General features: G+C 40.4%; 1 long non-coding RNA gene and 1 pseudogene across 1 annotated transcript in view; one reads left to right on the top strand and one right to left on the bottom strand.

Moving 5' to 3' along the window:
- LOC115152442 (zinc finger protein 208-like) overlaps positions 1-4502 on the bottom strand; it is a 339225-nt pseudogene extending 334723 nt beyond the window's left edge.
- Positions 1-9099, top strand: part of LOC115152460 (uncharacterized) — a 313979-nt gene extending 304880 nt beyond the window's left edge. The window contains exon 2 of the long non-coding RNA XR_003867493.1: positions 8884-9099. This is a non-coding gene — a long non-coding RNA (uncharacterized LOC115152460). The remainder of the gene's footprint in view (positions 1-8883) is intronic.
- The last annotated feature ends 18641 nt before the right edge of the window (positions 9100-27740 follow it).

The raw sequence follows: 27740 nt of genomic DNA, 5'->3' as shown, positions 1-27740 counted from the left end.
ACTAGGCTGTGGCCCTCACCAACTGGCCATCTGGCCCATAGAGACTGGCCCATAGAGACTAAAGGACTATGCTGTGGCCCTCACCAACTGGCCACCTGGCCCATAGAGACTAAAGGACTATGCTGTGGCCCTCACCAACTGGCCACCTGGCCCATAGAGACTAAAGGACTATGCTGTGGCCCTCACCAACTGGCCACCTGGCCCATAGAGACTGGCCCATAGAGACTAAAGGACTATGCACTTGATGCTTCACACTGCATCAAGCCATCTCTGTGGGAGAAGGTAGAAAGATAACAGTGAATTTGAGACATGGGGGAAGGTATCTGGAAGGTAGAAAGATAACAGTAATAATGAGACATGGAGGAAGGTAGAAAGATAACAGTGAATTTGAGACATGGGGGAAGGTATCGGGAAGGTAGAAAGATAACAGTGAATTTGAGGCATGGGGGAAGGTAGAAAGATAACAGTGAATATGAAACATGGAGAAAGATAATGTTTTCATACATGTTTTCTCCTTCTTATAGTGTTCTTATGAAGCTTTGTTGTGTAGTTTATAAACTGGTTTACTGAAACTCTGGTTAATTTGAGGTGAAGACAATAAATGATCTCAGATCCTTAATCTATTCAGCTTTAACCAGTATTGTCCATGTTGCCATGGAGACAAATGATGTGCCCAAAATTCTGACAAAACACATTTTAAATGGAAAATGGACACATAATAATCCATTAGGCTGCTGCATCACACACACACTCAAAGACACACACACACACACACACACACACACACACACACACACACACACACACACACACACAAGGGTTATGTGACATCGAAATGGTGGTCTGTGAGGGAGGGTCAGAATCCAGAGACAGCCAATGGGAAGGCAGAGAGATACTAATGAAACCACATTAATTTACTGCTGAGTATTCTCAGTTAACTTCACAAAAGAGAACTGAAAGTTCAAAGACAACTTGAAAGCGGAATAAATCAGGAGATTGTGCTAAACCACAGCTGTGTTGAAAAAGTCCCTACAGCCCATTCCACTGTTCCCCATCAGTCTCCAGAACAACACCAGTGGATTAATATAGATACATGTAACATAAGTCCCTACAGCCCATTCCACTGTTCCCCATCAGTCTGCAGAACAACACGTGTGTAAGGCCAACATCAGTTTTAATGCACCTCATAGCTGGAACCAACTACAAAATACACTGCAATTGGACGATTGGGCAAATTTCATTTGCTGAGGAATGTGTTTTTCTTTATTGTTTGTCTATGTATTGTATGTGCAGGTCTCCCTTGTGGAAGAGACCCTGGTCTCAGTGTTGATTCCCTGTTAACAGGGTTATAAAGGTGGAAGAGACCCTGGTCTCAGTGTTGATTCCCTGTTAACAGGGTTATAAAGGTTAAACAAAGAAGAAGAAAAAGAAGACATTCAGAAAGTATTCAGACCCCTTGACTTTTTACACTTTTTGTTACGTTACAGTCTTATTCTAAAATGGACATAATCGTTTTTTCCACCTCATCAATCTACACACAATATCCAATATCCCAGAATGCCCCACAATTCCCAATACCCCGGAATGTTGTCAAGCAAAATGAACAAAAACAAGATGTGATACTCTCAGCTTCTCTTTTAGCAGAGCAGAGAAGTTATAGGAGGACGACTCATCGTAATTACTGGAATAGAATAAATAAATTATCTGTTTGATACCGTTCCATTTATTCCATTCCAGACTTTCCAATGAGCCCATCCTCCTATAGCTCCTCCACTAGCCTCCTCTGACGTGTAGATGCAAGTATGCTGTGTCCATGTTGCTGTGGAGGTAATTTATATGAAACTAAAACTTTATTCACCTTCACCAATATAAACATGGTGTCTACTGGATGTGAACAATTAAAAACATGAAAAAAACACGTATTTAAATAATAATATACAATAGGATTATTTTTTTCTCCTTTTTCTTTATATAGAATCCTAAAACTCACTAGCTTCTAGATCTCTCGTCCCCTTGGAACGAGCCCAAACGAAACTCAAATGAAATTGTATTAGTCATGTCTGATTTCAAGAGCAAACTCCTGCAATATCCGTAGTAACGTTCCACCTCACTGCAGAGCTTCTCTCTCTTTTCAGGGTTCACTAGATAGGCATGTTGTTGGATCGGGGCCCAGTCCCCAATGTCATGCTCTAGTACATTTGCGTTGGCACATCTGAGAATGAACCCTGATATTCTAAAAGCAGGGCAGCAATGTCAATATAATTGTACCCAAAAATGGTCAGTTGATTGCATAAATAATTATGATTACTAAACGTTACATGAATTGTAAATATGAAATATGAAAAGCAAATGAACACCCCTTTGTTAATATGTATTGGCAATAATTAACTTAAGGGTGAGGCATAAAATGTATCTTTTGTCAGGCTGGATGTTTGAAATATGAGGTGATTTGAGTCATGCTTCTTCAGTAGTGGAATAAAGACAATTAGCACTTGAATGTTGTCAAGAAATGCTGGAGTGATGTAGGATTGTTAATAAAATTAATTATAGACCAATTTATTATACTGCGACCATGTGTATAGGCTGTAAGTACATTGAAATGAAATCACTGATATCGATTAGGAGGGAAATCAGGCTGTACGTGCTGTTGAAACTTTCACAACTAAAAATAAACACATGGAAATGGGAGACATCTTTTACCTCACTGGTTAGAGGACAACCTGCAGAAGACAGTCAGCTACATTTTGAGTTTGTGTCCCCAACACGAAGAGAAACACAACACTTATTTGTCATCACTTATATCGCGCGAGAGAGGGAGTACATCCTGTTAAAACTAACAGCTCAAAAACCACATGGAATCTGGGAATAATGTGTACATCACTGGTTAGAGGACAATTTATAGAAAACAGCTAGCTACATTTTGAAGTGTTGCATTTTGATTCCAGTGGGTCACCAACATGGTAAGTGTAACACAACTCTTTCTGTTAGTCACTTTTTGTTAAATCTTATAAATAGTAACTCTTCCATTTCAGAGCCTGGATTTTCCCCCTGAGGCTAATATCCATATCATGTTGAAATCAATAGAACAGGGGACAAAAGTTAAGGGTTCTACATTGTGACATCATTAAAATACTCCTACTACAATGTTAAAACATTCTACATTGTGACATTAATTCATTGATATCATGAAATAAATCCGTGTATTTTCTGATGTTTGATCAGAGAGCTTTTATCAAAGTATCTCTTGTCACACTGATCACAGCTATAAGATTTATCTCCTGTGTGTGTTCTCTTGTGTGATTTCAGGCCACCTGACTGAGTAAAACTCTTCCCACATTGACCACAGCTATACGGTTTCTCTCCTGTGTGTGTTCTCTGGTGTAGAGTCAGATTGCTTGATGCAGCAAAACTCTTTCCACATTGATCACAGTTATAAGGTTTCTCTCCTGTGTGTGTTCTCTGGTGTAATGTCAGCTGGCCAGATTGAACAAAACTCTTCCCACATTGAGTACAGCTATAAGGTTTCTCTCCTATGTGTCTTCTCTGGTGCACTGTCAGATCTGTAGATTGAACAAAACTCTTCCCACATTGAGTACAGCTATAAGGATTCTCTCCTGTGTGTCTTCTCTGGTGCACTGTCAGATCTGTAGATTGAACAAAACTCTTCCCACATTGAGTACAGCTATAAGATTTCTCTCCTGTGTGTATTCTCTGGTGCACTCTCAGATCTGTAGATTGAATAAAACTCTTCCCACATTGACCACAGCTATAAGGTTTCTCTCCTGTGTGTGTTCTCTGGTGCGATGTCAGATGGCCAGATTGAACAAAACTCTTCCCACATTGATCACAGCCATAAGATTTCTCTCCTGTGTGTGTTCTCTGGTGTAATGTCAGCTGGCCAGATTGAACAAAACTCTTCCCACATTGAGTACAGCTATAAGGTTTCTCTCCTATGTGTCTTCTCTGGTGCACTGTCAGATCTGTAGATTGAACAAAACTCTTCCCACATTGAGTACAGCTATAAGGATTCTCTCCTGTGTGTCTTCTCTGGTGCACTGTCAGATCTGTAGATTGAACAAAACTCTTCCCACATTGAGTACAGCTATAAGGTTTCTCTCCTGTGTGTATTCTCTGGTGCACTCAGATCTGTAGATTGAATAAAACTCTTCCCACATTGACCACAGCTATAAGGTTTCTCTCCTGTGTGTGTTCTCTGGTGCGATGTCAGATGGCCAGATTGAACAAAACTCTTCCCACATTGATCACAGCCATAAGATTTCTCTCCTGTGTGTATTCTCTGATGTAGAGTCAGCTGGCCAGATTGAACAAAACTCTTCCCACATTGAGTACAGCTATAAGGTTTCTCTCCTGTGTGTATTCTCATGTGTTTCGTTAGACCACTAGAGTCAGTAAAACTCTTCCCACATTGACCACAGCTATAAGATTTCTCTCCTGTGTGTATTCTCTGGTGCACTCTCAGACCTGTAGATTGAACAAAACTCTTCCCACATTCACCACAGCAATACGATTTCTCTCCTGTGTGTGTTCTCTGATTAATTTTAATGCCTGATGAGGTGAATCTCTTCCCACAGTCAGAGCAGCAGTGAGTTCTCTTCCCTGTGGATCTCTGCTGGTGTTTCTTGAGGAGTTCTGATCTGGAGAGACTCATCTTTGCCTCGTCAGCATCATGAGGTTGTTGAGGTTCCTCAGAGGACCCACGACTGTCCCGCCTCTCTCCTGTGTGAACAACAAAGTCAGACAGATGGTTAAAGTCCCACAACAGCAGAAATCCACTGTTTATTTGAGGTAAAAGGTGATGCCCAGATCATACCCATGAAGTTATACAACTGATGTCTGTTAAATTATTTGACCATTAAGACAGTCAACTTAGCAGCAATCATATTTTGTCTTGTTTTCAAATTAGTAGTAACTAGAAATAAGTTATTAAAGTTGTTGAAATCCTAAGCAGTGTGCCAGACGACTTTTGGTCTCCAATATGGGACCCTTTCTGTGTTTGCTAAAATTGCAGCATGAGGGCAATGCACATGCAATTTGATTGCAGAAACTCCTCCCTTCTAATGAGGAAACAGCAAGTTATGGATGTAGTATATCTGGTAATGAGGAAACCACTAGTTATGGATGTAGTATATCTGGTAATGAGGAAACCACTAGTTATGGATGTAGTATATCTGGTAATGAGGAAACCACTAGTTATGGATGTAGTATATCTGGTAATGAGGAAACCACTAGTTATGGATGTAGTATATCTGGTAATGAGGAAACCACTAGTTATGGATGTAGTATATCTGGTAATGAGGAAACCACTAGTTATGGATGTAGTATATCTGGTAATGAGGAAACCACTAGTTATGGATGTAGTATATCTGGTAATGAGGAAACCACTAGTTATGGATGTAGTATATCTGGTAATGAGGAAACCACTAGTTATGGATGTAGTATATCTGGTAATGAGGAAACCACTAGTTATGGATGTAGTATATCTGGTAATGAGGAAACCACTAGTTATGGATGTAGTATATCTGGTAATGAGGAAACCACTAGTTATGGATGTAGTATATCTGGTAATGAGGAAACCACTAGTTATGGATGTAGTATATCTGGTAATGAGGTAACCACTAGTTATGGATGTAGTATATCTGGTAATGAGGAAACCACTAGTTATGGATGTAGTATATCTGCTAATGAGGAAACCACTAGTTATGGATGTAGTATATCTGGTAATGAGGAAACCACTAGTTATGGATGTAGTATATCTGGTAATGAGGAAACCACTAGTTATGGATGTAGTATATCTGGTAATGAGGAAACCGCTAGTTATGGATGTAGTATATCTGGTAATGAGGAAACCACTAGTTATGGATGTAGTATATCTGGTAATGAGGAAACCACTAGTTATGGATGTAGTATATCTGCTAATGAGGAAACCACTAGTTATGGATGTAGTATATCTGGTAATGAGGAAACCACTAGTTATGGATGTAGTATATCTGGTAATGAGCTAGTTATGGATGTAGTATATCTGGTAATGAGGAAACCACTAGTTATGGATGTAGTATATCTGGTAATGAGGAAACCACTAGTTATGGATGTAGTATATCTGGTAATGAGGAAACCACTAGTTATGGATGTAGTATATCTGGTAATGAGGAAACCACTAGTTATGGATGTAGTATATCTGGTAATGAGGAAACCACTAGTTATGGATGTAGTATATCTGGTAATGAGGAAACCACTGGTTATGGATGTAGTATATCTGGTAATGAGGAAACCACTAGTTATGGATGTAGTATATCTGGTAATGAGGAAACCACTAGTTATGGATGTAGTATATCTGGTAATGAGGAAACCACTAGTTATGGATGTAGTATATCTGCCTGGAGCAAAAATGGTGAGTAAAGATTTTCGTTTTTCAATCCAATCATGAATATTACAGCGCAAGATCAGGAGTGCTACTCAAGGAAACTCACATTAAGCTCTGTGTCTATTCACTAATTCACCACCGTGAGGGAAAACTCAGGGGAGTTCTCATAGGCTGACAGGAAAAATAGCCTCCATTTCCAGGTTGCTTATGAGTGCATTTCACATTACTTTTGGATTATAATTGTAAGGCTCGTTTGAATGTCCAGGTTAATAAAATGTTTGTTTTATTGTTGCAAATCAACTGCTTTATACTTAAAAAATACTTCAACCAGTAAAATGCTATTTAGCTAGCTTTATCATCAGCCTGAAACTGAGGGTTTGTACATTAAGTGTTTAACAAAATTTGCCCATAACTTCACCTAACAATAACATAGACCTACTGTATGACCCATAACTTCACCTAAAAATAACATAGACCTACTGTAGGACCCATAACTTCACCGAACCACAATAACTACAGACTGGAGCACGTGTGTGTTGTACAATACAATAGAGGCAGGATACTTGTCCACATGATTAATGCAGCAATGACTAACTCATTTTTTAACAAATTAGCAGTTACTGCCTTTTTGCTTGGTAGGGCAGTACTGTAGGACCCATAACTTCACCTAGCAACAACATAGACCTACTGTAGGACCCATAACTTCACCTAGCAATAACATAGACCTACTGTAGGACCCATAACTACACCTAACAACAACATAGACCTACTGTAGGACCCATAACTTCACCTAACAACAACACAGACCTACTGTAGGACCCATAACTTCACCTAACAACAACATAGACCTACTGTAGGACCCATAACTTCACCTAACAACAACATAGACCTACTGTAGGACCCATAACTTCACCTAGCACCCCAACATAGACCTACTGTAGGACCCATAACTTCACCTAACAATAACATAGACCTAGGACTATAAATCATTTAATATTTCAGGTGAAACATGGAAACTAAAATGTCTTTGTCATGACATTTCATAACCTGATCACTAGATCATTTTGTGAATAATCCCACTAGGCTACTCCGTAATGGGTTGTCATTCTAAATGTCCTGAATAAAGGAAAATAGCTCTGTGTGTTGTACAATAGCCTATCCATCAAGGAACAGTTCTCTACACATTATGAGCTAAGTATCTCTGTGTCCAAACAGACTAACGAGACCCTACTGGAAATCAAGTAGACAATAACACATTATAAACATCAATTTGTTAGGGATGTTGGATCCAACGTGGAGCACGGCATAACTGTCTTTACCAGAGTAATGAATGAAGAAGCACTTTGGTTGTTGTTGCATGTCGTAATGTTTGTCATTTTTAAAATTTATTTTACCTTTATTTGGCCATATGCCATACTTCCTCTGGTCTTATTGCTTAACTGTAACATGTGTATACCATCAGAGTCCCTCCCACCACAAAATCACAACTTAATTGTCTCACAGAATGGCAAACAAGTTATAAATGACAGTTTTGACGTGTGTCTATTGTAGGCCTTGTGTAGAGTGTGTATACTCGCAAAACGCTGATTTCTAAATAATGTTGGAGAAATACATAAAATAAGAAGCATTATTGACATGAAAAGGACAGTGGTTTTGGGGAGACTGAACATATTAGCAAAAGGACAGTGGTTTTGGGGAGACTGAACATATTAGCAAAAGGACAGTGGTTTTGGGGAGACTAAACATATTAGCAAAAGGACAGTGGTTTTGGGGAGACTAAACATATTAGCAAACGTCTGTGAGTTTGTAAGTCTTCAAAACAAAGTACCAATTTTGAAGGATAGGTGTGGCTAAACAAAAAAATATAATTTAGAGAAGATAGTAATGTCCATTATTACTTTAGAGATGAAGTGGGCCACCAACAAAACGTTATTAACAATGGATCAACTGCAGCCTGGAATAGTAATATATATTATTATAGAGCTCTGCTCAGCCTATAAACATGACATTATATATTATTATAGAGCTCTGCTCAGCCTATAAACATGACATTATATATTATTATAGAGCTCTACTCAGCCTATAAACATGACATTATATATTATAGAGCTCTACTCAGCCTATAAACATGACATTATCTATTATTATAGAGCTCTGATCAGCCTATACACATGACATTATCTATTATTATAGAGCTCTGATCAGCCTATAAACATGACATTATCTATTATTATAGAGCTCTGCTCAGCCTGTAAACATGACATTATCTATCATTATGACATCATGACATTCCCTGAGAGATTAGATTTGGAGCTCTTCATCATTTGTTTTTAAATCACACCGTCACCAAGTTTATTTTTAATGATGTAATGTTGTGAAAACTGACCTCAGGGTATTGAGGGATCTAGTCTAGATTAAACCTCATAGGAAAACAATGTTATTTAATGGAGGTTTCTTTCAGGTCTCTCTGTTTAACTAAATAATCTGTTTGTCTTTTGCAGGAGAGAGACCAGACTCTGACAGCGGGAAGAGTTCCTCAGAGGAAACAGACCCAGCGACGCCTAACCAACACCACTGCTCCCACTGTGGAAAGAGTTTTAGGTGGTTTGGGAGCCTGAAAATGCACGAGAGAACACATACAGGAGAAAAGCCCTACCACTGTTCCCACTGTGGGAAGAACTTTACTCAGTTAGGAGCCCTGGTTGGGCATGAGAGAACACACACGGGAGAGAAGCCTTATCACTGTTCCCACTGTGGAAAGAGTTTTAGGTGGTTATGGGTCCTGAAAAAGCATGAGAGAATACATACTGGAGAGAAGCCTTATCACTGTTCTCACTGTGGAAAGAGTTTTAGGTGGTTAGTGAGCCTGAAAACGCATGAGAGAATACACACAGGAGAAAAGCTTTTCCAATGTTCCCAGTGTGAAAAGAGTTTTAGGTGGTCAGGTAGTCTGCAAAAGCATGTGAGAAAACACACAGGAGAAAAGCCTTTCCAACATACTAATACACAGGAGGAGAAGACATACCACTGCTCTCATTGTGAAAAGACATTTTCCCAGTCAGAGGACCTGAAATCACACGAGAGAATAGAGAGGCTGTGTTCTGACTTGTGTTTCTGACTGAGAATTTGTCCACGGACAGGATTCACAGGGCCAGGGTGTCTGCTATGGACACCTGGAAAAAATCAGCAGTGGACATTTCTGAACGTTTTTCCCAACAGACCTGAACATCCATGAATGGATCTCTATAATGTGTAACTATTTCTGATGTATGTGTTGTGATGTATTGTTTAATAGATGTACTATGTTAGGTATATTTATCTGTGGTTTAATTTCAACAGATTTTACTGATGCTATTAGATTGCTGTGTGGGGGGAGTTTTATATATACAGTGCCTTCAGAAAGTATTCACACCCCTTGACTTGTCCCACATTTCGTTGTGTTACAGCCTAAATGTAAAAATTATTTTTATTTATTTTTATTTCACCTTTATTTAACCAGGTAGGCTAGTTGATAACAAGTCCTCATTTGCAACTGCGACCTGGCCAAGATAAAGCAAAGCAGTTCGACACATACAACAACACAGAGTTACACATGGAATAAACAAACATACAATCAATTATACAGTAGAAAAATCTATATACAGCATGTGTAAATGAGGTAGGATAAGAGAGGTTAGGCAATAAATAGGCCATAGTGGCGAAGTAATTACAATATAGCAATTAAACACTGGAATGGTAGGATGTGCAGAAGATGAATGTGCAAGTAGAGATACTGGGGTTAAATGGATTCAATACCCCATAATGTCAGAGTGGAATTATGTTTTTGGAAGTGTTTACAAATTTAATTAAAAGCCTAAATACGTTCAGGAGTAAAGATTTTACTTAACAAGTCACATAATAAGTTGCATGGACTCACTGTGTGCAATAATAGTGTTTAACATGAGTTGTGAATGACTGCCTCATCTCTGTACCCCACACATACAATTATCTGTAATGTCCCTCAGTCGAGCAGTGAATTTCAAACACAGATTCAACCACAAAGACCAGGAAGGTTTTCCAACGCCTCGCAAAGAAGGGCATGTATTGGTGGATGGGTAAAAAAAAAGCAGACATTGAATATCCCTTTGAGCATGGTGAAGTTATTAATTACACTTTAGATGGTGTATCAATATACCCAGTCACTAACTCAGTTGCTGGAGAGGAAGGAAACCGCTCAGGGATTTCACCATGAGGCCAATGGTGACTTTAAAAATAGTTACAGTGTTTAATGATTGTGATATGAGAAAACTGCGGATGGATCAACAACATTGTAGGTACTCCACAGTACTAACCTAAATGACAGAGTGAAAAGAAGGAAGCATTCCCAGTCAGAGGACCTGAAATCACATGAGAGAATAGAGAGGCTGTTGGCACTAAAGTAACACTGGACAAGAATGTGGCAAAGAAATGAACTTTATATCCTGAATACAAAGTGTTATGTTTGGGGCAAATCCAACACATCACTGAGTACCACTTCATATTTTGAAGCATGGTGGTGGCTGCATCATGTTATGTATGCTTGTCATTGACTTCACTAGAGGCGCCACTACAGTCCCTGGTTCTAATCCAGGCTGTATCAGAACCGGCTGTGATCGGAAGTCCCATAGCGCACAATTGGCCCAGCGTCGTCCAAGTTAGGGGAGGGTTTGGCCGGCCGGGACGTCCTTGTCCCATCGCGCTCTAGCGACTCCTTGTGGCGGTCAGCATGCACGCTGACTTCGGTCGCCAGCTGGACGGTGTTTCCTCCGACACATTGGTGTGGTTGGCTTCCGGGTTTAACGAGCAGTGTGTCAAGATGTGCAGTGCGGCTTGGCAGGGTCGTGTTTCAGAGGACGCATGGCTCTCGACCTTCGCCTCTCCCCCGAGTCCGTAGGGGAGTTGCAATTGGATATCATGAAATTGGTGAGAAAAAAAAAATATATATATATATATATACACGTACTGAAATTAGATTTTTTTGATGACCTGGCAGATGTGAAAATCATGTAAACACCTGCAAGACTTCGGTTGGAAGTGAATCACCTGCTTGGACATCCTAAGAACCACACAGAGACCTGCATTTTGAAGTGGGTTGAATAATACTTGTGAAAACTGACTTCAGGTGATTGAGGGATCTAATCGAGATTAAACATCATAGGAAGTTTTATCATGTGGAGGTTTCATTCAGGTATCTGTTTAATTAATTAAATAATCTGTTTGTCTTTGACAGGAGAGAGACCAGACTCTCCTTCTGACAGCAGGAAGAGTCCTTCAGAGGAACCAGACCCTGAGACGTTCAAACCAGCAGGACGACATCACTGCTCCCAGTGTGGAAAGAGTTTTACTCAGTTAGGGAGCCTGAGAACACATAAGAGAATACACACAGAAGAGAAGCCTTACCACTGCTCCTTGTGCGGAAAGAGTTTTAGGTGGTTAGGGAGCGTGGAAAGACATGAGAGGACACACACAGGAGAAAAGCCTTTCCAATGTTCCCATTGTGGAAAGAGTTGCACCCAGTTAGGGAGCCTGAAGGAGCATGAGAGAATACACACAGGAGAAAAGCCTTACCACTGCTCCCATAGTGGAAAGAGATTTATCCGGTTAAGGTACCTGAAAGAGCATGAAAGAATACATACAAATACACAAGAGGAGAAGACATACCACTGCTCTCATTGTGGAAAGACATTTTCCCAGTCAGAGGACCTGAAATCACATGAGAGAATAGAGAGGCTGTGTTCTGACTTGTGTTTTTGACTGAGAATTTGTGATTTTGTTTGGACTGTCAGACTTGAGTTCACTTTGTGTAATGTTAGTGCACTATTTTTTTTAATCGCGATTAATCCATTGTCTGAAAGCGTTGAAAATACACTGAAAACATCCAAAATACATCCTGTATACTGTTAAAATCTACAATGCCATGTAAAAACAAGATGCCATTGAGGTTAAATAAAGTGTGCTTTACCAATGTAACATATTTTGACACGTCCACTGTGGGGCTCTGTAGAGTCATAATATCCATAACAACTACAGGTCAAACAGGGAAATGGTTCACATCGTTTTTCCACCATTCATTTTTACCATAGGGCTGTGTTTTGTTTAGGCTCACCGTGGTGTGACGTTTTGATAACCATGTAAATCTCTCTAGGACAAGGTGACTGAGGACACACAGTGTGTTGTGAATTTATTGTAACGTTTTTAAAATGGTATAACTGCTTTTATTTTAGCTGGACCCCAGGAAGAGTAGCTGCTGCCTTGGCAGGAACTAATGGGGATCCATAATAAACCCCAGGAAGAGTAGCTGCTGCCTATATTTGTCTCTCTTTACTCTCAGATTCTAAAATGCTAATTAGCATCAAAGTAGACGACATGCAAGACTACAAATCCCTGCAAGCTCCTGCATGTCATCTCTAGCCAACACCTTTCACAGAACAGTTCACAGAATTGTCCATTGAAATACATTTTGACTATTTAATCATTGCAACATTAAGGCCTGATTGGTGGAGTGCTGCAGAGATGGTTGTCCTTCTGGAAGTTCTCCCATCTCCACAGAGGAACTCTGGAGCTCTGTCAGAGTGACCATCAGATTCTTGGTCACCTCCCTGACCAAGGCCCTTTTCCCCTGATTGCTCAGTTTGGCCAGCCAGCTCTAGGAAGAGTCTTGATGGTTCCAAACTTCTTCCATTTAAGAATGATGGAGGCCACTGTGTTCTTGGGGACCTTCAATGCTGAAGACATTTTTTGGTACCCTTCCCCAGATCTGTGCCTCGACACTATCCTGTCTCACAGCAATATGGACAATTCCTTTGACCTCATGGCTCGGTTTTTGTTCTGACATGCACTGTGAACTGCGGGACCTTATATAGACAAGTCTGTGCCTTTCCAAATCATGTCCAATCAATTGAATTTACCACAGGTGGACTCCAATCAAGTTGTAGAAACATCTCAAGGATGATTAGAGGAATCACGATGCATCTGAGCTCAATCTCAAGTCTCATAGCAAAGGGTCTGAATACTTAAGTAAATACATTAGTAAGTACAGGTGCCCCTCCACCCTCTGGTGGGATGGATCATGACTACAGAGAAACCTAGATTCAAATACTTAGATTTGTGTGTATTGGATATATGTTGTGAAATTGTTAGACAATGCTTGTCAGATATTACTGCACTGTCGGAGCTAGAAACACAAGCATTTCACTACACCCGCAATAATATCTGCTAAACATGTGTATGTGACCAATAAAATGTGATTTGATTTGAAATAAACATCCTATTTATCAAAGGTGCTTTTGGCTGGAGTCAAAATGACTCCAAAGGATTTGAATTTGTTAAAAGTCCATATTGATACAGAAACACTAAACCATGATTTATTAAGAACAAGTTGATTGACAAAGTCATGAAAAATTGAATAAACCACATTTTGGCTATAATAAAAGATTTGCCTCTGGGGTCAAAATGATCCATGTCAGAAGTATGGTTCAATGCAAATATGTAGTGGGTGTAAAGTTTGTTTTAATTTCTCACTCATTAAAAACGAATCAATCAACACATGCTTCTCTTTGAACGACTTAATATAATATTTCACTTTTCTGAAATAAATGAAAAATAAACGTTTGGTTCCTCCACTGCGTTGCCCTCCAGTCAGCAGATGGCGATGTGCGTCTTTTAGGTTCAGGCGATGCTGCCAGTGTGACGTATAATCTAGTGGACGGAACGCTCCTTCAACAACAACAGCTAGTCAGACACCTCGGTAACTTTCTAGCAAACATAGCTACAACATTCACGCTCTTTACACTGGTTTGGTGTATATTAGTCGCTGTGTATTAAACACACTTCTGTCGTATGTACTTGTTGGGCCATTTAATTATATATTTACGTTGTTTGTCAGCAAGCTGGTTTTCTAAGTTAGCTTAGAACTAGGCTAGTCGCTAATGCTAGCTAGCTAACATACCGACCATGAGTTCACTAAACTACTCCCCTCCTGTTGAAGAAGAGGAGGTCTGCTGGACGGAGAAAGAAGCTCTAGTGAAAGAGGAGGAGGAAGAGGAGGATGTTACAATACAACAACAAGTAGAGGGTGAAGCTGTTCCCGTGAAAGAAGAAAGGAGGAGGAAACTGGATTTCTGGGCCTGGTTTCCCAAACTCATATTAAGGCGTGCAATGATTCTAACGGTGAACTTAGCCATAAGATGGTTTTGGGAAACTGGCCCTTGAATAACACTAGTAAGTACTGTCTTAATAGCTAACTAGCTACAGTGCAGGCTAACTCAAATGAGCTGCTAAATCAGCTAGCCAGCCAACTTCAAATACTGTATAGATAACTAGCTAAATGAATGAAATATCACCATCTACCTAACTTCATATTAGCTAGCCATCTCGATGTATTTATCACTATAAAAAACAAACTCCAAATGCATTTGTAGGTAGCTAGCTAACAGCCATGGAGGAGGGTGAAAGGATAGCAGCCCCAACTGTCAGTGAGAGAGGAGGCTATTCTGGATAGGGCAGGTACTTTTGTGTAGTTCCTGTCCCTAGAAGTGAGGACGGAGATAATAGTAACATAATATTCAGTGTGGTGTAATTTGACTATAATGAAGTCTGTTTCTTGTGAGGTTGTCTGTCCTCAGATAAAGAGCTCTATGAAAGCCAGTCTACATATGAAGAGGTTCCAATGAAGAGCAGTGGTTCTCAGTCCTGGGGACTCAAAGAGGGGCACATTTTTGTTTTTTCCTTCACACTGCACAGCTGATTCAAATGATCAACTCATCATCAAGCTTCAAGTGGTATTTATGTATTCATTTGTGATGCTGTCCTTGATATGATCCTGTTATTGTCACATGCTACACATGAACATATGTGTGCCCAAGCATCTATCAATCCAATGTTATCATGATTTGTTATCAGGGATATTATACTTTAGTAATCCACAATGACCTGGTGATGTAAAAGTCTAATAATTACATTGTCTTCCATATTCCTACAGATACCTTGTAACTGGAGATTCCTTCAAAACGATTGCCTACAGTTACCCTGTAGGGCACTGCAAGGTTGGGTGACCAGGGTCATCTGGGACTGCCTCCTGGAGGAATTCAGGTGTGTGAAGGCTACCTGTGTCCTGTGTAACTTCATGAGGATGGACACGAGGACCAGGAGGGGATCTGCAGCTCGCCGCCGTGTCCTAGAGGAGAAGTCTGCTGCTCTGCAGGATGTTTCAAGTATGGGGTCCAACAACGCAGCAAGAGAGGCAATCCGTGTGCAGGAGATCTTCACCTCCTACTTCTTCAAAGAGGGTGCTGTTCCCTGGCAACACCATAGACTACAACCAAAAGCTCTTTTAAGAGCCATTCACATTGCAATAAGAGTATTCTTCCATTTACTTAGCTATGTCAACTACAGTTATTCAATTCCCAGTTTCTCTCCCTTTGATTTCTACTTCTCAGGTGAGGGTGCTGTTTAGGTAAGGATGTGATGTCTGTACAAAAACAAAACAGGCTATTTTAAATCACCCATATTGAAAAATGTAAAACAATTAGACACCCTATAACCCACACCTACACACTCATGTATCAATCTGATTGATGGATTGTGTTGTGCAGTAAACAGGCTCAGGTGTATAACTGTGGCTCCTTCCACCTTCAAAGAATAGGCAAGATGGCCAACCATGGAGAATAGTAAGACACTTCATTATTTCTATAACTACGCTGTATTGTTTGTCCTTGTGTGTCCGTTCATGTTTTTCAGCATAAAGTACTCTGCAGCCACTTAGTGTGGTGTGGACACCAGGTGAGGCCACACCACACTGAGAGGTCACTTGGTCAGGTCAACAGGAAGTATTATAAAAGAGATGCTTTACATTGAAACACAGAGAGAGATGTAGTAGTCCCAGAGTTAATGATCCCAGGTCAGTTTATATTATACAGGAAGTATTATTAAAGAGATGCTTTACATTGAAATACAGATAGAGATGCAGTAGTCCCAGAGTTAATGATCCCAGGTCAGTTTATATTATACAGGAAGTATTATTAAAGAGATGCTTTACATTGAAATACAGAGAGAGATGCAGTAGTCCCAGAGTTAATGATCCCAGGTTAGTTTATATTATACAGGAAGTGTTATTAAAGAGATGCATTACATTGAAATACAGATAGAGATGCAGTAGTCCCAGAGTTAATGATCCAAGGTCAGTTTTGCATTTCACCTCCTGATTGATGACTAACAATGTTAGAATTAAAAATAAAAACACAAGGTTTAAACATGCTCTCTCTCTCCATCTGTCTCTCGTCTGCAGGTATGTTTTGATGTGAGAGGAGGCCAACCCCCAGTCCCATCATCACCACCTCACCTGCTTTTAAGAACCTTTGGGCCGACGAGAGACACTATTATGTAATTGTGATGAACTGAGAGAATATTTATGTAGCACTGTGTTTCATTAATCATGTGCTGCCTTCCCTGCTCCTATGTGCTTACCTCTTTCCCTTTCTGTCTTTTACACCTCTCTCACCACCTCCTCTTTCTTCCTCTGTTTTTATAATGCACAACAGATGTGCATTGAAGTACAGATTAAACTTGTATTTATAACACTTGGATAATGAGCTTTTCAATAAAGCGTTTCACATTCTCTACTGGTTGAAATGAAGTGTAATGTGATGAAATACTCCACCTATCCTGTGTTTATCAGATCAATGCAGATGAAGGGCATTAGATGTTGAGATGAACCAGTGTTAGAGTATTTACATGATGCATAGGAAGTGTAGTGTTCTGTTTTTTAACATTATATTTCTGTATATATGAATTAACTAGTTAAATCCTGTTTCTAGTCTATTAGTTACAATGTGTAACCATTGATGTCCCAGGACCAAGATTGGTAAACACTGTTGAAGTGTATAATTGTAATCCATACATGCAGACACAGCGTCATTCAAAGACTGGAATTTGATAATCCTGGTATTGGATATGACTGAAAAATAATCTCAAAGTCTTTCATACCTAAACTGCACCTTTATTTGCCAAGGTAGAGTACATGATCAGTGAATATATTAAATGTACAGGCTACAATGTGGGGATCTCATGCATGGTAATAACTACATGTATATACGACTTGCATCCTTGGCACAACATGATATTATATTCTACTCAATCCATAGGCTTCATTAATGTCATTCAGGCTGTTTTGAAGTTGATACAACTGGCTATGATAGCTGAGGTTCATAGGTTCTGAACTAATATGTATACCAAACGTTTGGGTCCATACACAGATCGGCTAGATAGCTAGCTACACATCCATAGACATACAGGTATTTTAATCATCCACTGCACAATAAGCAAGAACATAGCTAGCTATGTTATTTCATCTATCTGCATGGCAAATATCAGCAAGGCAAGCTTACACAATTGTACATTCAATTTGCAGTAAATTCTTCAGCTGGCTAGATTCTATACATCCACTGTTTCACAAAACGACAGCCTGGTTTGCTGGTTGTTTCAGGAGTCCCTAAAACAACCAGAATTACAATTTCAAACTCATGTCAACACCCATAAAGCTGGTCAGCTCGCTGGTTAATGTTAGCTAGTCAGCTGGCTGGTTAATGTTACCTAGTCAGCTAGCTGGTTAATGTTAGCTAGTCAGCTAGCTGGTTAATGTTAGCTAGTCAGCTAGCTGGTTAATGTTAGCTAGTCAGCTAGCTGACTAATGTTAGCTAGTCAGCTAGCTGGTTAATGTTAGCTAGTCAGCTAGCTGACTAATGTTAGCTAGTCAGCTAGCTGGTTAATGTTAGCTAGTCAGCTAGCTGGTTAATGTTAGCTAGTCAGCTAGCTGGTTAGTGTTCGCTAGTCAGCTGGCAGGTTAATGTTAGCTAGTCAGCTAGCTGGCTAATGTTAGCTAGTCAGCTAGCTGGCTAAAACGCGATTTTCGTAAATGAACTTTAAAAAAAGCATAATCGTTTGTCTCTACATTAACTAACATTCCTGTCAACTGTACATGTTTTTTGCATGATTCTTATGATGTTATAATCCCTTACATTTGCTTCCATCCTAGGATTTCTGTCCGCCATCTTTGATCCAGTTCAGTTCTGTGTAGAGGTACCCCTCTCTCCTAGTATTTCACCACTGCCATCATCATCGTCATCATCTTCATCACCACTGCCATCATCATCGTCATCATCTTCATCATCACTGCCATCATCATCGTCATCATCTTCATCATCACTGCCATCATCATCGTCATCATCTTCATCACCACTGTCATCGTCATCATCTTCATCATCACTGCCATCATCATCATCTTCCCCAACACTCCCCTAACACTCCCCCAACACTCCCCCAACACTCCCCCTAACACTCCCCCTAACACTCCCCCAACACTCCCCTAACACTCCCCCAACACTCCCCCAACACTCCCCTAACACTCCCCAACACTCCCCTAACACTCCCCTAACACCCTCAACACTCCCCTAACACTCCCCCAACACTCCCCCAACACTCCCCTAACACTCCCCAACACTCCCCTAACACTCCCCAACACTCCCCTAACACTCCCCTAACACTCCCCTAACACTCCCCCAACACTCCCCTAACACTCCCCTAACACTCCCCCAACACTCCCCCAACACTCCCCTAACACACACACCCTCAACACACTCCCTGCCCAAATCCTAATACAGGGCGTGAAAGTGGCGAGGGGAGAGTTGGAGAGGTTGGGTTTGAGGAAGGGCTGACAGTGAGTTAACAGTGAGTTGACAGTGAGTTGACAGTGAGTTGACAGTGAGTTGACTGTGAGTTGACTGTGAGTTGACAGTGAGTTGACTGTGAGTTGACAGTGAGTTGACTGTGAGTTGACTGTGAGTTGACAGTGAGTTGATCCAGTTCAGTTCTGTGTAGGGGTACCCCTCTCTCCTAGTATTTCTGTCCGCCATCTTTGATCCAGATCAGTTCTGTGTAGGGGTACCCCTCTCTCCTAGTATTTCTGTCCGCCATCTTTGATCCAGATCAGTTCTGTGTAGGGGTACCCCTCTCTCCTAATATTTCTGTCCGCCATATTTGCTCCAGTTCAGTTCTGTGTAGAGGTACCCCTCTCTCCTAGTATTTCTGTCCATCTTTGATCCAGTTCAGTTCTGTGTAGGGGTACCCCTCTCTCCTAGTATTTTTGTCTGCCATCTTTGATCCAGATCAGTTCTGTGTAGGGGTACCCCTCTCTCCTAGTATTTCTGTCCGCCATCTTTGATCCAGATCAGTTCTGTGTAGGGGTACCCCTCTCTCCTAGTATTTCTGTCCTCCATCTTTGATCCAGTTCAGTTCTGTGTAGGGGTACCCCTCTCTCCTAGTATTTCTGTCCTCCATCTTTGCTGAAGAAATTCTAACAGTCACTAGTGCAGCAGCAGCCTCCCCGGTCCTAGTGCTGCCCGGTAAGAAGTTTAAGAAGCGAAAAAAAACGGAAAAAAAAAAAATCACAGAAAAAATATATTGATTGATATTGATTTATTTAGGGGGGGGGGCTAATGAACATTTTAGTACCAGCGATGTCCCTTATTCCTACCCTTTAACTTTTTGTCTGAAAATAAAAAAATAAACATTTTTACTCAACTGCGTTACCCACTCCAGTCAGCAGATGGCGGTCTGGGAATTTAAGGCGATGCTGTTGGTGTGACGTATAATCTAGTGGACGGAACTCTTCTTTCAACAGTAGCAACAGTTATTCAGCCACCTCGGTAGCTTGCTAGACAAAATAGCCGAAACAATAAAGCTCTTTAGACGTTTTCGAGTATATTAGCAACTGTGTTTTAAAACCACTTCTGTCGTCCAGTTAGTTATCAGATTTAATTTCATATTTACGGTGTTGTTGTTACTAGTCAGCTAGCATTAGCATAGCTAACATCCCTGACCATGAGTTCACTAAGCTACTCTAAACAAGAAGTAGAGGGTGAGGCCGTTACTGTGAAAGAAGAAAAAGACTCGTTCAGAGTGAAAGAGGATGAGGATGTTACAGTAAAAGAAGAGGAGGATGCAGTTTTTGGAGTGAAAAAGGAGGAGGAGGAGATGACCGTTACATCGATAAAGGAGGAAACTGGATATCTGGGCCCGGTTTCCCAAACACATCTTAAGGCATCCAATGGTTCTAACGGTGAACTTAGACATAAGACCTGTTACCTGATTAACACTAGTAAGTACTGTCTTAAATACAGAGGCACAAACTCTGCAGTTGTTGAACTGATGTTTGGTGTTAAATCGGAAATCTGAAATTGCTACATCCATATTGTGACTTTTATATTAGTTATTTATAACCATTGATTCTTGAAGAATATAACACATGTCTCATGAGCTTAGTTCAACTGTTTACCCCATCAGAACCCCAAATAAGCTTTTTTTACTCCAATGTTTAGAAATGTAAACCAACACTGTATAGCCTCAACATGGTTAAAACTATAATGTTGATATCATGGATGGTCAGTCCTTGCATCCATAGGTCTGTCTATGAATTTTGAAAGTAGTTACATTTCTCCAGCCCCATAATCATCTTATAACCAAAACAGTGGTGGAATGACTGCTTTGTTATTGTATGAACTGCAGATTGGTTTGTTGTGTGGGTTTTTTAAACAGCAACAAAATGGCTGCCCAGAGGCTTGGTTTGGTAAACAGCTGAGGGATGGGGGAAGGAGAAGTGTAACCACTCTCAAATTTATAGAGAAAGCTATTGTAGAAACCGTAACCCAACACCTACCGACCTCTTCAAGAAGTTCAGACATCTTGGCGTAACAGTTATAAGGTGTTGACTTGACAGTCGCTGGACCCAGGTTTGAGTTCAGCTCAGGGCTACCCCATGAATTCACTACACTATGAATACAAGGACTGGCCATCCATGATGTCATAATGATAGTTTAACCAGGTTTCTAGGATATATAGTATATTCTAGAATTCATCCATGAGGTCATAATGATAGTTTAACCAGGTTTCTAGGCTATATAGTATATTCTAGAATTCATCCATGATGTCATAATGATAGTTTAACCAGGTTTCTAGGCTATATAGTATATTCTAGAATTCATCCATGATGTCATAATGATAGTTTAACCAGGTTTCTAGGCTATATAGTATATTCTAGAATTCATCCATGATGTCATAATGATAGTTTAACCAGGTTTCTAGGCTATATAGTATATTCTAGAATTCATCCATGATGTCATAATGATAGTTTAACCAGGTTTCTAGGCTATATAGTATATTCTATAACTGCCAGTGTAGATTTCCTGTGGAGGCAAATTGTTAGAGCTGTTGATAAGTCATTGTATAATATTCAGCCAATTTTTTTTCATGCCATTACATTAAAGGCAAGACATACCTAGATTTAATTACATTCATGAATTGGTTTGAAACCTTTGTTTTAAACCCTTCTCAAAGTTGGTGCCTTGACGGATTTGTAAAAAATGGTTTGTCATGAAACACTATTTTTTTTATTTATTTAAACGTAACCTTTATTGAACTAGGCAAGTCAGTTAAGAACAAATTCTTATTTACAATGACTGACGACGCTGGGCCAGTTGTGCGCCGCCCTGTGGGACTCTCAATCACGGCCGGTTTTGATACAGCCTGAATTTGAACCAGGGTGTCTGTAGTGACGCCTCAAGCACTGAGATGCAGACCGCTGTGCCACTCTGGAGCCCCAAAATCATGTTCTAGTGCTGTCCCCAACTAAAATACATCTTGGTCAACCAAGAGTCATCTGTTCTTTCTACCATTCGCCCCATGTGTTTCTATAAAATCAACTATATGTACTGAACTTGTCTGATGCTTTAAGCACGCTGTTTGATTAAATAAATAAGACACACAAATGACGAGGGAGCCAGTCGTCACTATAACCTGACCAGAGGGAGGGAGCCAGTCGTCAACGTAACCTGACCTAGAGGGAGCCAGTCGTCAACATGACCTGACCTAGAGGGAGCCAGTCGTCAACATGACCTGACCAGAGGGAGCCAGTCGTCAACATGACCTGACCTAGAGGGAGCCAGTCGTCAACATGACCTGACCTAGAGGGAGCCAGTCGTCAACATGACCTGACCTAGAGGGAGCCAGTCGTCAACATGACCTGACCCAGAGGGAGCCAGTCGTCAACATGACCTGACCTAGAGGGAGCCAGTCGTCAACATGACCTGACCTAGAGGGAGCCAGTCGTCAACATGACCTGACCTAGAGGGAGCCAGTCGTCAACATGACCTGACCTAGAGGGAGCCAGTCGTCAACATGACCTGACCTAGAGGGAGCCAGTCGTCAACATGACCTGACCTAGAGGGAGCCAGTCGTCAGTCGTCAACATGACCTGACCTGCATTCTGCAGGCAGAAAATATTGTGATAAAAATAAATATCCTAGAAATCACTTTGGCTGCACATGGCCTGTCTACAACAAACCTGAAACATTATATCAACTATCAACTGGGTCAGTGAAACTCGGATAGCAAGCTTGCAACATTGTATAAAATATTCTACACCCTCAGTTTCCTGCTCCAGTGAGTTCTGGACAGACACAGCTGTAGGCTATTTGTGCAAAGGATAAGAAGTAATCAGGTATTTTATGACATTTCCACAGGATCAGAGAATTACATGTTTCCCTTTTTATGCTGAGTGGTTATCGAAAGGACGAGAGCTGGAAATATTTTACTAAAATACTTTGAGGAACTATTGTCATCGGCAAATGATTTTGATTAGACTTTGTTTACGTGTTGTTTGAAAATGAAGACAAAATTACTTTGAGAAGCTCCACAATTCATTAGTGGTGGTGCGTTAAGACAATCAGAAATACTATCAGACATCCCCAAATGGGCACATTTATAGGCCTACATTTGCACACAGGCCAGGTAGACTAGTCCTACTTCTATATGTGTAACCAGGTAGACTAGTCCTACTTCTATATGCTTAATTAGGTGTGTGTCTTTACTCAACATTGACAGGAGTGTTTCAAGACAATTAATAAATTGACAACAATCTTGCGTTGTCAGGTCTGGGTGGTCTGCCAGGGGCCGTTTCATTTAGTATCCGTTTGGGTCGGCATGGGGAATGATTGTATTGTCCCTTAGTATGTTGTACCGAAGTTGACCGACTGAAAGGGAGTGTAACTTTATGACTATAATTACTGTTCCCTGAAGGAAAATAAAGAAATCCTAAATCATTTCAGTTTGCTAAATCCAGTGGTTCTAACCAAGAGTCACCCAAATGGTCATTAATGCGGTTCTTCAATAATTACACATAATACTTAATACTGTAGATGTTTAGTTACAGTCACATGTTCAACTATCATCAGCTGATCCAGGATATCATTTTCTGAATGACAAACATCACGATATGCAACAACAATCAAAGTGCTTCTTCATTCATTACTCTGGTAAAGACAGTTATGCCGTGCTCCACGTTGGATCCAACATCCCTAACAAATTGATGTTTATAATGTGTTATTGTCTGCTTGATTTACAGTAGGGTCTCGTTAGTCTGTTTGGAAACAGAGAGACTTATCTCATAATGTGTAGAGAACTGTTCCTTGATGGATAGGCTATTGTACAACACACAGAGCTTTTTCCTTTATTCAGGACATTTAGAATGACAACACATCACAGAGTAGCCTAGTGGGATTATTCACAAAATTATCTGGTGATCAGGTTATGAAATGTCATAACAAAGACATTTTAGTTTCCATGTTTCACCTGAAATATTAAATGATTTATAGTCCTACGTCTGTGTTGTTGTTAGATGAAGTTATGGGTCCTACAGTAGGTCTGTGTTATTGTTAGGTGAAGTTATGGGTCCTACAGTAGGTCTATGTTGTTGTTAGATAAAGTTATGGGTCCTACAGTAGGTCTATGTTATTGTTAGGTGAAGTTATGGGTCCTACAGTAGGTCTGTGTTATTGTTAGGTGAAGTTATGGGTCCTACAGTAGGTCTATGTTGTTAGGTGAAGTTATGGGTCCTACAGTAGGTATATGTTGTTAGGTGAAGTTATGGGTCCTACAGTAGGTCTGTGTTATTGTTAGGTGAAGTTATGGGTCCTACAGTAGGTCTATGTTGTTGTTAGATAAAGTTATGGGTCCTACAGTAGGTCTATGTTATTGTTAGGTGAAGTTATGGGTCCTACAGTAGGTCTGTGTTATTGTTAGGTGAAGTTATGGGTCCTACAGTAGGTCTATGTTGTTAGGTGAAGTTATGGGTCCTACAGTAGGTATATGTTGTTAGGTGAAGTTATGGGTCCTACAGTAGGTCTGTGTTATTGTTAGGTGAAGTTATGGGTCCTACAGTAGGTCTATGTTATTGTTAGGTGAAGTTATGGGTCCTACAGTAGTTCTGTGTTATTGTTAGGTGAAGTTATGGGTCCTACAGTAGGTCTATGTTGTTAGGTGAAGTTATGGGTCCTACAGTAGGTATATGTTGTTAGGTGAAGTTATGGGTCCTACAGTAGGTCTGTGTTATTGTTAGGTGAAGTTATGGGTCCTACAGTAGGTCTGTGTTGTTGTTAGGTGAAGTTATGGGTCCTACAGTAGGTCTATGTTGTTGTTAGGTGAAGTTATGGGTCCTACAGTAGGTCTGTGTTGTTGTTAGGTGAAGTTATGGGTCCTACAGTAGGTATATGTTGTTGTTAGATAAAGTTATGGGTCCTACAGTAGGTCTATGTTATTGTTAGGTGAAGTTATGGGTCCTACAGTAGGTCTGTGTTATTGTTAGGTGAAGTTATGGGTCCTACAGTAGGTCTATGTTGTTGTTAGATAAAGTTATGGGTCCTACAGTAGGTCTATGTTATTGTTAGGTGAAGTTATGGGTCCTACAGTAGGTCTGTGTTGTTGTTAGGTGAAGTTATGGGTCCTACAGTAGGTCTATGTTGTTAGGTGAAGTTATGGGTCCTACAGTAGGTATATGTTGTTAGGTGAAGTTATGGGTCCTACAGTAGGTCTGTGTTGTTGTTAGGTGAAGTTATGGGTCCTACAGTAGGTCTATGTTGTTAGGTGAAGTTATGGGTCCTACAGTAGGTCTATGTTGTTGTTAGGTGAAGTTATGGGTCCTACAGTAGGTCTATGTTGTTATTAGGGGAAGTTATGGGTCCTACAGTAGGTCTATGTTGTTGTTAGGTGAAGTTATGGGTCCTACAGTAGGTCTATGTTATTGTTAGGTGAAGTTATGGATCCTACAGTAGGTCTGTGTTGTTGTTAGGTGAAGTTATGGGTCCTACAGTAGGTCTATGTTGTTGTTAGGTGAAGTTATGGGTCCTACAGTAGGTCTATGTTGTTGTCAGGTGAAGTTATGGGTCCTACAGTAGGTCTATGTTGTTGTCAGGTGAAGTTATGGGTCCTACAGTAGGTCTGTGTTGTTGTTAGGTGAAGTTATGGGCCAATTTGGCATACACTTGGTGTACAAACCCTCATTGTCAGGCTGATGTTAAAGCTAGCCAAAGAGCATTTTATTGGTTGAGGTGTTTTTTAAGTATAAAGCAGTTGATTTGCGACAATAACACAAACATATTAAGCAGGTGATTCAACCGAGCCTTACAATTATAATCCAAAGTAGTGTGAAATGAACTCATAGGCAACCTGGAAATGGAGGCTATTTTTGCTGTCAGCCTATGAGAACTCCCCTGAGTTTTCCCCACGGTGGTGAATTGGTGAATAGACACAGAGCTTAATGTGAGTTTCCTTGAGTAGCACTCCTGATCTTGCGCTGTAATATTCAGAATACATTGTGAAAAGCTAAAATCTTTGCTCACCATCCATAACTAGTGGTTTCCTCATTAGCAGATATACTACATCCATAACTAGTGGTTTCCTCATGACCAGATATACTACATCCATAACTAGTGGTTTCCTCATTACCAGATATACTACATCCATAACTAGTGGTTTCCTCATTACCAGATATACTACATCCATAACTAGTGGTTTCCTCATTAGCAGATATACTACATCCATAACTAGTGGTTTCCTCATTACCAGATATACTACATCCATAACTAGTGGTTTCCTCATTACCAGATATACTACATCCATAACTAGTGGTTTCCTCATGACCAGATATACTACATCCATAACTAGTGGTTTCCTCATTACCAGATATACTACATCCATAACTAGTGGTTTCCTCATTACCAGATATACTACATCCATAACTAGTGGTTTCCTCATTACCAGATATACTACATCCATAACTAGTGGTTTCCTCATTACCAGATATACTACATCCATAACTAGTGGTTTCCTCATTACCAGATATACTACATCCATAACTAGTGGTTTCCTCATTACCAGATATACTACATCCATAACTAGTGGTTTCCTCATTAGCAGATATACTACATCCATAACTAGTGGTTTCCTCATTACCAGATATACTACATCCATAACTAGTGGTTTCCTCATTAGCAGGGAGGAGTTTCTACAACCAAATCGCCCTCGTGCCGCAATTTTAGCAAACACAGAAAGGGGCCAATATTGGAGACCAAAAGTCGTCTGCCACACTGCTTAGGATTTCAACAACTTTAACTTATTTCTAGCCTGCAATCATCGATGTTACTAATAATGTGAAAACAAGACAAAATATGACTATTGTTGGTCATTTTAAGACAATTGTCAAATAATTTTAACATTCATTAGACGTCAATTGTTGTACAACATCATGGCTACGCTGTTGGCATCCCCTTTTACAGTGGATTTCCGCTGTTGTGGGCCTTTAACCATCTGTCTGACTTTGTTGTTCACACAGGAGAGATATGGGACTATCGTAGATCCTCTGGGGAGCCTCAACAACCTCGTGATGCTGACAAGGCAGAGGAGAGTCTCTCCAGATCAGAACACCTCAAGAAACACCTACAGAGACCCACAGGGAAGATAACTCACTGCTGCTCTGACTGTGGGAAGAGATTCACCTCATCAGGCATTAAAATTCATCAGAGAACACACACAGGAGAGAAACCTTATAGCTGTACTCAATGTGGGAAGAGTTTTGTACAATCTAGCTATCTGAAGATACACCAGAGAATACACACAGGAGAGAAACCTTTTGGCTGTGATCAATGTGGGAAGAGTTTTGGTCATTCAACCAGCCTGATATCACACCAGAGAATACACACAGGAGAGAAACCATATAGCTGTGATCAATGTGGGAAGAGTTTTACTCGGCTAAGCAGCCTGATATCACACCAGAGAACACACACAGGTGAGAAATCTTATAGCTGTACTCAATGTGGGAAGAGTTTTACTCAGCTCGGCATCCTGATATCACACCAGAGAACACACACAGGAGAGAAACCGTATAGCTGTGATGAATGTGGGAAGAGTTTTCCTGCATTTAGGAATCTGACTACACCTGAGAACACACACAGGAGAG

This window comes from Salmo trutta, chromosome 17 (assembly GCF_901001165.1).
Source record: "Salmo trutta chromosome 17, fSalTru1.1, whole genome shotgun sequence".
Classification (NCBI taxonomy): domain Eukaryota; kingdom Metazoa; phylum Chordata; class Actinopteri; order Salmoniformes; family Salmonidae; genus Salmo; species Salmo trutta.
The sequence above is the reverse complement of the archived record's forward strand: the minus strand, read 5'-3'. Positions and strand labels throughout refer to the sequence as shown.